The sequence below is a fragment of the Harpegnathos saltator genome, unplaced genomic scaffold (assembly GCF_003227715.2).
Source record: "Harpegnathos saltator strain DR-91 unplaced genomic scaffold, Hsal_v8.6 scaffold6, whole genome shotgun sequence".
NCBI lineage: Eukaryota > Metazoa > Arthropoda > Insecta > Hymenoptera > Formicidae > Harpegnathos > Harpegnathos saltator.
Genome location: NW_020230426.1, coordinates 270,001 through 282,620, shown reverse-complemented (window position 1 = coordinate 282,620; position 12,620 = coordinate 270,001).

Below are 12,620 nucleotides of genomic sequence, written 5' to 3'. Positions count from 1 at the left end.
GGGGAGCGGAGGCGGGTTAAAACGGCGGCGTAATCGTTATAGTAATGGAGCGGATAGACCGTTTCATCGCGCGCGCAGTGTAAGAGTACAATCGGCCATTTCGGGATCAAGCGGAGCACTTTAGGAATCATTGGCGTAATCCATCCGACATGCGTTTACTCGCGACGGGACTACATTATCAGCATGCGTTCACGCACAGTAGCGTTATGTTCATTGGACTATGACTAGCATAATGTGTCTAGGCGCATGTGATACAGTTACGTATGTGCGTATGATACGACCCAGGACTGAATGTTATACGCGCATGAAATATATATATACAGGGTGTCCGCGAAACTCTGGCCGCCGAACTTGTACTACGTCCCGAGTAGAAAGATTAGGGCTCTGGTAAGGGCCTGATTATCTTTCCCTAACATTAATTGGGCCCTAGGGATAGAAACACAAGGGCCCTACAAGATGTGTAACAAATGGTTTAACGGGTCCTTATAAGACGATATTATGAGGGCCTTATAAGGCAATATTAATGGGGTTTTATAAGGAAATATTTTTATTATTGCTTGAGTAAAAATATTCGTTCTTTTCATTCCAAAAGATTTAGACTGTAATTTCTTTATTTCTCTATAACCTTTTTAGTATACAATAAGAATCTTTTTTTTTTTAAATATAACATACTTTACAATAAAATGTAGCATTCTTTACACATAAAAATCCAGCTACTGTTTTGATTAAAGCTTGCTACATTTCAAAACAGAGGGGCAGTACTAGAAAAATCCTGGAAAGAGACTAATGAATATGGCAACTAATGAAAATAATAAAATTTGTATAATTAAAAAATCTTTAAAAGAAACTAGATAGAGCGTACCTGCAACAATACTAAACTATGACAATCTTATTACACGCTTCAGATCTTATTAATGTTCTATGACAAGACTTGATTTTCTACATCTGAAGCATCCTTGAAAGATTCTTCTAAAGCCCACTTCAGTTTTCCATATTAAAGCGTTATTTCGAAAAGTCTCAGGTATCCCTAAAAGATCCATTTCGGGGCCTGATGTGGTAATAATGGCCCGAGCAGAACATCGTCGCACGGCCGTATTAAAACTCCATCCGGCTTCCAAACTTCAAATAGGGCTCGAATAACTTTATCGGATCCGGCACGTAATAAGGAATGAAACGCACTGCTGCATAATGCCCTGATAAAATTGCCTGAAATCGAGAAACCTGATCAAATGTTCATCAGGACCAAATCAGGCATTCAAATAATGACGACATTACTAGTCAGGATATAATCCGGAAAATATTGCAAGACAATTGCTACATTCCGACCGGATAAGGTCCACTCATAATGCTTTCTTATAGCTTGTCATGCCATATCAGGCATAAAAAATTGCCGTATTTGATTTCTGCTTGGGGGGGGGACATGTCTTTTTAGGGCATCCTACTTTCAACCTTATCGGGACCTTATGCTTCATGAGGATGATTTTAACAATTTTTTGCTCAGGACGTCGATTGGAGGTCGAATAGGCAAAGAGAGAGAGAGAGAGAGAGAGAGAGAGAGAGTTTGCGTAAACTTGCGTCCGAAAACGCTTTATCCAAAAGCTACCGACGTGCTCGAAGGTTTACCAGTGGAATTGTTTTCCATAGCACGTTCCGCGGGATCGCCGATGCGGAAAACAGTTTTCACGTCCTGATCTCTAAATGTTGGAAATTCTACTTTCCGTAAGAAAGGCTTCCGTTCATCGGAACTCTTTCGAGTATTTTTACCGTACTGGAAATAGTAAATGCATTTTGAATGCCACGAAAAACCGCTCCTTCGTTTCTACCAGATTCTCGCGAACCAACAATTCCACTTAAGCCCGTAAATAAATAAGAGACATTAAATCTAGCAGAGATCTCAATTCCGCTGATAAATCTTTGAAATTGTTTTTGTAGTTTTCTAATAAAGCATCTTCGCGTATAAGTTAATCTCGACCTCATTAGCGCATTGTACAAGTTTGATCTCCGGGGTGACCTCACGGACACCTTGTATAATGCGCACGATGCGTATCCACAATTTGGTGTCCCCTGCGCGAAGGAAAAGAGAAAAAAGCAAGGAGAGCCGGGCGAGATAAAGAGAGACCTGCGCGAGATTCCGAGACTCCGTCGAGTAACATTTGAATTATGCAACATTGCATTAGCATTTCGGTCTAAATTAATTACCCGGGAGCGTTTCTACAAACGTTGACCTAATCTCAGTTAATGTACACCGACGTCGGCGATGGACGCCGCGCAAATATCCGATTTTCGTTAATTATTCAATTAGGCCGGCTCTCGAAGCGAGATGAGTGCGAGTCTCTTCGTCCGCGCGATCTTTAGGCGCGCTCGAGAAAAATGCGCGATGCATGAAACTATGCGGTTGCCGTAATTCGTGAGACAGCCGAGGGCTGCGGGAGCGGGGGCAGGAGGAGAGAAGGGGGCAGACAGCGGCGGCTCGATTAGTCGTACTTCCGGCCGGAGAGCAGCTCCGGGAAACGCGAAACTTCGGTGCTCGCGCGCCAAAGTTCGTGTAGTTCGTGCTCACGGCGGCACTAATGGAATGGTATTTACAAACGCGAACAAACACTCCTATCAATTACAAAACGATTCTCCTACTGCAGGCGCCCAGAGCGCCTACCGGCCCTCCGCGCGAGGACGCGCGCGCGGGCGACCCTCCGTCGTCGTCGTCGTCGTCGTCGTCGTCGTCGTCGTCGTCGTCGTCATCGCGTCGTCGTCGCTCCCACCGTCCCCCGCGCCGCGCGCGTCTGTCTCATCCATCCCGAACTTTTGATCACCCGCATTCCCGTGTAATCTCGAGGAGGATCGTGGCGGTCCATCTCTTGCTCCTCCTGCACCTCCTCCACCTCCGCCACCACCTCCTCGTTTCCGGCTCGGCAAATATTTGACACTGAAAATCCAGCGCGCGGAAAAGGACGAGCGCGCGAATCACCGGGAGGACGACCTCGCCGCTCGCGAAATCCAATTGCAAAGGGACGAGTGCGGTAAATTAATGCGAAGGGGAATGGAGAAGGGCCTAAGCGTCAGCTCGGCGAATCCGACATGCACGGGCGTGTGGGAGCAGGTGCTATCCGTAGAAAACAAGCCGCGGTTAGAAAATGGATTACGGAGACGGATTAAAGCGTTCTTCTGCGCGCGCTTTTCTCGCGCGAGGCTAAAAATTCCCTTTTCTCCCGGTTCCGCTGCGACTGCGCGATCGACTACGCTCGGTTGTTCCCGAGAAACGTTTGCGGCTCTTGTTGTGGATGAGATACGAAAATGAGAACAGGAGAATATGTATCAGGTTGATGCAAAAATAATTGCAGTTTTTACGTATATCAGTTAAAAATTATATTTGTTAATCAAAATAAAGACCGTTGGCACGCATTTCTCCCAACGGGAAACAAGTTTGTTTATTCCTACAAGATAAAATTCTGGAAAAGATGTCGGTAACTAGAAAAATCGGCGCCAAACTTAAAACGATAAAAACCGCAATGATTTTTGCAACAACCTATTATGTATTAGAGCGACTCGAACATACAACAGAGCAGAGAGAATCTTAAAATATGCGAATGCTATAATATAGACGTTTTCCCAAATTGGACGATGACGACAGTCTAAAATATAATACGAAAATGGCATCCATTTATAACGTCACAAGTGTAATACGTGGATATTCTTATCCTAACAGAATAAGAATTCTTATTCTAAGAATTAACGAAGGAAGCGGAAACATCTAAATTTTAGAGGATTTTATTCTTATATATAGCTTTAAGAGGATTTAGGGGACAATATTATATTGAGGGAACAATATTATAAGCACATTATTCTTAAAATTAGAGAGAATCTATGTTATACATATGATGCAAATCTTATTGATTTTAATATAAATTTCCTCTTATACACGGATTTAATCATTTTTAAGAGGATTATTATTTATTCTTACTGTACTTTATTTTTATTTGGTTATACTAGTCAATTTGAAAAAATTATTATAATGTATAGCGAAAAGTAATATATACCAGGTATGTAAATATGAAACCGAAACTTTTGTATAGAAAATACACGTTTATTGTATGAAAATGACAAAAAATATTTTATTCGAAGTACTGCCCATCGCTAGCTATACATTTTTCCCATCTGTCTGACAATTTGTGGATGCCACGCCAAAAAAACTGTTGCTCTTTTGAGGCAAACCAGTCATCGAGCCATTTTCGTACATTTTCGTAAGAAGTGAAGCGCGCTGTTCAGCAAGTGCGTGTCCCATCGATGCAAATAAGTAGTAATCGGACGGAGCCAAGTCTGGTGAGTAAGCCGCATGCGAAAGTATTTCCCAACTAAACGCTTCAATCGTTTCCTTGGCCAGTTTTGCTGTGTGTGATGGTGCATTATCATGAAGCAAAATCACTTTGTGTTGTCTTTCTTGATATTCTGGTCGTTTTTCACGCAAAGCTTGATTCAAATCGATCATTTGTTGTCGGTAGCGTTCAGTATTAACGGTTTCGCCAGGTTTTACCAGCTCATAATAATAGATCACACCCTTCTGATCCCATCAAACACAGAGCATTGTCTTCCGTCCATAGCGATTTAGCCTTGCAGTCGATATCGATGGTTCGCCTGGAGTTGCCCATGATCTCTTACGCTTAGGATTCACTCAAAATATATCCACTTTCCATCGCCAGTCACAATTCGATGGAGAAATGACTTTCTTTTGTACTTGGCGAGCAGCGTTTCGCAAGTGGTTTTTCGATTTTCCTGCTGTCTTTCATTCAGTTCATGTGGAACCCATTTTCCCATGGATCTTCTGGATCTTTCCCATGGCTATTAAACTATGCTGTTGTATGAAACTTGTACTGTTGTGAGTTGAAAATCTTTGTCAGATATCAACAAATGGAAATGGCGCCAATGACGCGGTTTGACGGTAACTACATTGACAGCTAGGGCCATCTATGAGCAAATTCCGGTTTCATATTTACAGACCTGGTACAGATGAACTTCTGGCTCCAGTTCTACGATAAGTAGGCACGAATAAAATAAGATCATCGTAACAAATAAATTTCCAATCAGCTTTGTTATGGACTTCGTAGCTACAAAGATGTTCATCATAAGCAATTGTATGAAACATAGTTAAAAGAAAAAATATATATATACAAAAGAAGCCGACATTCAAATCAACATATTCTTCTTCATATAAGAGGAAAATTAATTGATATAAGAGGAGATCCTCTTAAAAGAAAAAGAAAACGGAATAATATCTAATAAATTTTAGATGAATGGTTCACTTTAATCGCTTTACCGAAAGAGGAATCCATTTTATATAAAAGGCTTCGCTCAGAATATGAGACCATGGGAAAAATCATCTTACAAATAGAATACTTTTTTTAGGGTAAAGATATTATATATCGCAGTATGAATTAATTGTTTATACGTGATCGTCATTTTCTGACAGGTGTTATTGTTAGATAGATTGAGTGTTTCTGCTCTCTTTGAGCACTTGGGCACTCACAGGTGCTCGTCCCGAAGGTTCCTATCGAGAGAAGGCAAAAAGGCATTCAAAGTGAGACGCGCTGCATGTACTTAGCATGACATTCGCGAGCGACGACGACGACGACAAGCGACGACGCGCGGTTATACTTGGACCAAGTGACGCGACGAGATAGTTGGCGCGTCTCTTCGTCCCGGATCGCGCGTGGAGGCTCGGCTCGGCAGCGGGAACTTCTCTCGAGACACGAAGTACGAAGTTCGTGACTCCTATCGCTGCGTCGCTTCAAAAAGTTCCGTCGAATGCCCGCGTCAGACCTCCAAAATTTCTGACGATCCCAGGGAGCCGTACAAGTTTAGCGCACGCTCAAGTCCCCCGGAGCAGCTCTTGATAGGTCGCGGGGAACCGACATCACGTCGACGACGAATAATGAAGCGCCGTCGTGTTATAACGCGACTTGGTTCTCGCCATTCTTCGCCGTCCGCCGCGCCGGTCGTCGAAATTCCGGAACGACGCCCCGCGAAGATATCGCCCGCTGACGATTGCGCGTCCAAGTCATGTCGACCGTTTTGCAAGCAGTCGGCGATTTTCTCGTAAACATCGTCGCCGAGCGAGAGCCATTTTCCCGTCTCGAGATGAATCTCCAACGCGACGAGATATTTGATACGTGGGGTATTCTCGGCGACGCCGCGATCGTGATCCCTTTTTCGCAATCGCGGCCATTTCCGGGGGTGAGGAGGGAAGAAATAGAAAGTTACGAAAATAAAGGCGAAAATAAAGTTACGGTATTGCCGGGCCGCGCCTCTGTCCGCGATATTTTATAAAAGTCTGATATTGACTGCGCGCTCGCGAGCGCGCGCGCGCGCGCGCAAAAGTGTACGTAGTAATGTTGCAGGAGTGCGCGTCGGATTGAGAAAAAAAGTAGCGCGTGCAGCCACACTACTGCACCGTTAGCAATCAAGAACGGCTTCCAATCGCGGCACAAAAACTTACCCAAACAATGCACGTAGTGTATGTCGAAACGTCAGCTTGACATTCCATTTCGTTCTCGGGTGATTCCCCCGAGAAAGGTCCAATTGATGAACGGCGATTTCCAAACGGACACAGCTATCCGGTAAAAGCCGACCGTTGCACTTAGCGATAACAGTCTCGCTGCGATTGAAAGCGTTCGCTCGCGAGGAGACTTTTCAACGAAAATATACACGTCCCCGCGCGGGCGGGCGGACTTTTGCGCGCGCGCGCGCGCGAAATTATTAGTGATTTTATCGATACACACAGCCGTCGAGAACGTAACGAAAATGCCCTTCCCTAGGAAGCTTCCCTCGTCGCGGAATCTCCCGACGATCACGAGCTCTCTCTCTCTCTCTCCCTCTCCCTCTCCCTCTCCCTCTCCCTCTCGCTCTGTTCCTCCTGACAAAGTAGAGTAGACGCTAAAAACAGGTAGCGAATTACATTACGGTGAGATTAGGCCCCGGCTAATCGCGCTTGAAGTTTAATCAACTTACGAGTCCGTAAGAAAGTTCACGCACGCTCGCACATTGTGGAAAATCCTAACGCGATCGCATAATCCAGCGATTATCTATGGGGATTGCTCGCACTGACAGATTCCCACCGCGGCGGCATCTATATCCGTAAACCTTCCGTATCCGCTCGAAGTTTCGGCAGACATCCAGCCACGGGTGGAAAGGGAGTGGCAGGGGAGGGGGAGAGGCGCCATCAGCAAAATGTTCCCTCTAATTGAAAACGGACCTATTCCACCGACGCTCCTAGCCGGCGCGCTGAAAGCTGCCGTTAGATTGCACGAGATTAGTTCAGATTATTCAAGATCAGACGGGATTAGACTCGTCCCCGTATTAGGCGACGTTAGATGGGAACACTGACTACCGCTGTTACCCGTTAGCGACCGCTCGCCAGGCGCCACGGCGTTGTTTCGCGCCGCGACATCGCGCGTCGCGAGACCCCGAGCAAAAATTGTTAGAGTCATCCATGAAGCATAAGACTCCGGTAAGGCTGAAAGTAGGATGTCTTAAAAACGGATGCCTCATTATTACTATATCAGGCCCCGAACTGGATCTTCTATCTTAGATCTAATAAATGAGGCTTTGATAGGAAAAGCTGAGAAGGGCCTTGGAAGGATTTTTAAGAATGTCTTAGATTTTACGAAATAATAAAATAACGTTTTAACATGGAAAACTGATGTGGGCTTTAGAAGGATCTTTTAAGGATGCTTTAAATAGACAAAATCAAGTTTTGTTACAGAAAATTAATAAGAGATCTGAAACGTGTCATAGTTTAGTATTGTTGCAGATACGCTCTATCTAGTTGTTTTAAAGATTTTTTAATTATACAAATTTTATTAGTTTTATTAGTCGCCATATTCATTAGTCTCTCCCAAGGATTTTTTTTCATTGTCATCGCGTGGAATAACAGCTGAGTGATAGTTTTTGTATCAGGGGATCTCTTTTAAAAAAAAAATGCGTGAAAGTGCACGATCTCGAATATATCGAAGTGGGTGAAGAGAGAGAGACAGGGAGAGACAGGGAGAGACAGGGAGAGATAGGGAGAGACAGGGAGAGACAGGGAGAGACTGGGAGAGACAGGGAAAGAGAGAGAGGGGGGGGAGGGAGAGAGGGTTGATAGTTAAGGAGAAAGAAAGAGTGAGGGAAAGTGATGGAGTAATGGAGAGAGGGAGGAGAAGGGGGGAGGAGAGGGAGAGAGGAGGGGGGAGATGGAGGGAAGGGGAAGTCAGCTTCTATATAGCAGGACCGTCTTGAATTCATCTTCAAATGCTGTTTCGCCAATAGAACAATGCATATAGCATCTGAAGATGAACTTAAGATGGTCTGGAATAGAAATGTTAAACGTCGAAATTCATTGGTTATACGATTATGCGTTACGCATGCGGCTATGCAGAAAATATGTCATGGAATTTCAAACGCCTAATACATTTCCGCGCCTAATACATCGTATGTTGGAGTCGAATATTATTAAACTTATATTACACTACAGGGATTATTTTTATGATTTATAATATTTATTCTAAACTTTAATATGAATAAGCTAAAATGGCGGGCGCGTAGCGCGCGCTTGTAGTATTCTAGTAAAATAAAAAATTCTCGTTGTATACTAACATGGTTATAAAAAAATTAAGAAATTACAGTCCAAATTTCTTGAAATGAAAAGAACGAATATTTTTACTCAAGTAATAATAAAAATATTTCGACTCGCAATTGCAGGGACGAATGTCTCACTCAAACTTAGGATGAATTTTAACTTTATATCTTAATATTACCTTATGAAGCCCTCTTAACATTGCCTTATAAAATCCTTGTAATATTGTCTTATAAAGATTGGTTAAACCTGCATTTGTTACACATATCTTGCAGGGCCCTTGTCTTTCTTTCCCTACTAGGGCCCGATTAACATTAAGGAAAAGTAATTAGGCCCTTACCAGAGCCCTATTAGTTTTTCTACTCAAGCTTTAATGGACGCGGAGAGTGCGATCACCGGCGGAAAGGCGTCGCACCTGCGAAAGGCGCCTGCGATGCGCTGTCTTGGAGTCGCTCGAACGGAATGAGAAGCCGCGTTAACGACAAGTGCGTGAACGCAAGCCGTCTGCAAAGTGCCGCGACGGCGGAGAATTTCCGCCGTTGCAGGCCGCGCAGCTGAAATTCGCCGTCTCCAGTGACGTATGTAAAATTCGGCGCTTCCGTTCTTACGTTGCGATGAAACTTAGCCGCGCGTCTCGCGCGCGCAATCTGTGCGCCCGGAACTCGTCGCCGAAGCCGGCGGCGAAAAATTTCGCCGCGGCGCGGATAAACGAGTTTAACCAGGCGTCAAACACCTGACGGCGTGAGAAATAGAATTCAATCGCGAGGAACGCCCGAGACGACCAAGTTTCGCGCTCTTAAGAGGCGTGTCTCGTGCGTCCTCTCGGAGATTCTCTCTCTCTCTCTCTCTCTCTCTTTCTCTGTCTGTCTATCTGCCTCTCTCTTATAGTTTCCTCATCGCCTTCGTTCTTCGTTTACTCCGCATCGATCTGAATTCGTCGACTCGCGCAGCGTGAGCGTATTTAACGGCGAGACGCCAAATAGACCAAATAGACCTCGAAAACGCCGTCGGAAAATTTCCATCCCACTGTCGATTGCCCGGGGCTCAATATCGACGCTCAGAAATAAAGCCGCGAGAAATCGCTTGTATCTCCTTTATCAATTATGAAGACTGTGAGCGCGATTCAGCACGGGCGCGATAATCGATGGCAATTTCGCGCGCGCGCGCCGGCCGGCGTCGGGCACGGATCCGGGAATATTCAACAATGCGGATCTCTCGCGATGAAGTAAACGGGGCAGAACGCCACCGGTGGGCGATACCACGGAAAATCTTGTTACGTGTTACCACTTCGCCGTTGGCCCGCGAAACGGTTTAATCTCGTGACTGCTCGTCTTCCGAGTAGTCGACGCGCGATACCGCTTGAAAAATTCGCTTTAATATCCCTCACCTCCACGACGTGCCTCGCCGTGCCGTTTTCCCTCCCCCTCCCTCCCTCCCTCCCTCCGCTCGCCTGCCCGCCGGCGGTCTCTCTCTCTCTCTCTCTCTCTCTCTCTCTTGGCCGCGATATCACTTTTTGCGTGCTTTTTTGACGAGAGCTTTGAGGGCTCTAATAGAAAAATCCAGACGAGGGAGATCGCGGCGAAAAGGGAAGGAGGAGGGAAAAAAAGTTACCGCCCGGGTCGACCGTCGCGGTCGGTCGCGAAACGGGGCGAACGGGACGAGGTGAGGCGAGAGGGCGATTCTAATAATTTAGTCAGGTACCGTGAGGATGGCGGGGATGTATCTTGTTACCCGCGACGTGTACCTACACGGTAGCTACATTCGCCACACACGCGTGCCTACTCGCTGCCTACGTTCTTCGCGTGCCCCCGGGCGTATCCCTCTTACGCACACATCATCCCGCATCCCCTTTTTCCCCGGGACCTATGCAAACTAGCCTGAGAACTAGCTAAATAGCCGGCAACGTGTAGGAAATTAAACCATTCTCCAAACGAGCTGGCGGCGTGGAAAATGCGAGGGGACGGCGCGCGTCGCTGTTTAGGCGAGCCGAGCCGTCGTCTAACCGCGCCGCCGTAACATGAAAATGTGAACGAGACGACGTCGTTTTAAGGGACAAGAATATACGACGCTCCCCAAGTACGGGAGGGAGAGGGAGGGGGACACATAACATTCGTTTTCGGCGGTAATGGACAGAGCGTTTATTTCGCAACGGCGCTCACTCGTCGTGCCTCCGACATTAATTTCTTTCTTCTCACCCGATAGACACAGCTCGAGTAAAACATTGTTAGGGCCATCTTCATGAAGCATAAGGCCCCGATAAGGCTGAAAGTAGGATGCTCTAAAAAGGGTTGCGCCTCATTATTACCACATCAGGCCCCGAGATGGATCTTTTAGGGATACCTTGGATTTTACGAAATAAGGCTTTGATAGGAAAAGAAGAGAAGGACCTCAAAAGGATTTTCTTAGGAATGCCTTAGATTTAACAAATAAGACTTTGATAGGCAAACTAATAAGGACCTTAAAAGGATCTTTTAAGAAGATGCTTTAGATGTGCAAAATCAAGTTTCGTTATAGAAAATTAATAAGATCTGAAGTGTGTAATAAAATTGTCATAATTTAATATTGTTTTAGTAGATACGCTCTATCTGGTTTTTAAAGATTTTTTAATTATATCGCAATTAAAACCAAATTTTATTAGTTTTATTAGTTGCCATATTCATTAGTCTCTTCCAAGGATTTTTCCAGTATTGCCTTCATTTTGAGATGCAGCAAACTTTAATAAAAACAGTAGCAGGGTTTTTAATAAAAAGTGCTATATTTTTAAAATAAAAAATTCTTGTTGTATACTAACAAGGTTATAAAGAGATAAAGAAATTACGGTCCAAATTTCTCGGAATAAAAAGAACGAATATTTTTACTCAAGCAATAATAAAAATGTTTCCTTATTAGGCCCTATTAATATTGCTTTTTAAGACCCTATTGATATTGCCTTATAAGGTCTTCATAATATTGCCTTATAAGGACCCATTTGTTACACATCTTGAAAAGGCCCTTCCCGAGCAGAACATCGTCCCACGGCCGTATTAAAACCCAGTCCGATTTCCAAATTTCAAATACGGCCCGGATAACTTTATCGGATACGGTACGTATAAATAAGGAGTGAAACGCACTGCTGCATAATGCCCTGATAAAATTGCCTGAAATCGAGAAACCTGATCAAATGTCCATTAGGACCAAATCAGGCATCCAAATAATGACGTCATCGCTGCAGTCAGGGTATAATCCGGAAAATATTGCAAGACAATTGCCACATTCCGACCGGATAAGGAAATCACTCGAATATGGCCTTCTTATGGCTTGCCTAGTCATGCCATATCAAGCATAAAAAATTGTCGTATTTGCTTTCTGCTCGGGTTGTCTTTCTATTCCTACTAGGATGTTACCCGAATGTTAGGGGAAAAAACCATCAGAGCCTTACCAGCGCCCTATTAATTTTTCTACTCTGGAGGTTTACGCTCATACAAGACTGCGCGAACGTGTTAATGAGCGTCGCGCCCGCGAGCTTATCGCCCGCGAGGAAAGCACGGGCTAAGATTACGCGGATCGGTTATTCTTCGAATTGCAATCGCCTGATGAATCATGCGCGCAATTAGAAGCGCGCTTTCGCCTCGCCATGGTTATTAATGAGCGGTATAGCGCGAACCTACAAACGGGTCGTTGAATATACAACGTGCGCGAGCTTCAACACATTCGCGCTGGAATATATTATACTGTTTAAACCGCCGGCAATGCGTGCGTTCTCGAGAAATCCGCCGCCGAGATTAACAATATACACGAGCGGCGAGAACAGGCGCGCGTTTGCAGAAGTTGCGTGTGCAGCAGAATCTCCGACGCGACAGGTGCGTAAATCTGCATTTTTCTCCATCGAAGGGTCCCGCGCCCTTACACACGATAATCCTTTGCGACTGCCAGGATAGCGCATCCGTAGGGGGATCCAACGAGAAGCGATAACGACGATAACAGCGACGTCGACGACGTCGGTGACGTTGTGGGTGACGACGGAGACGGCGCTGAT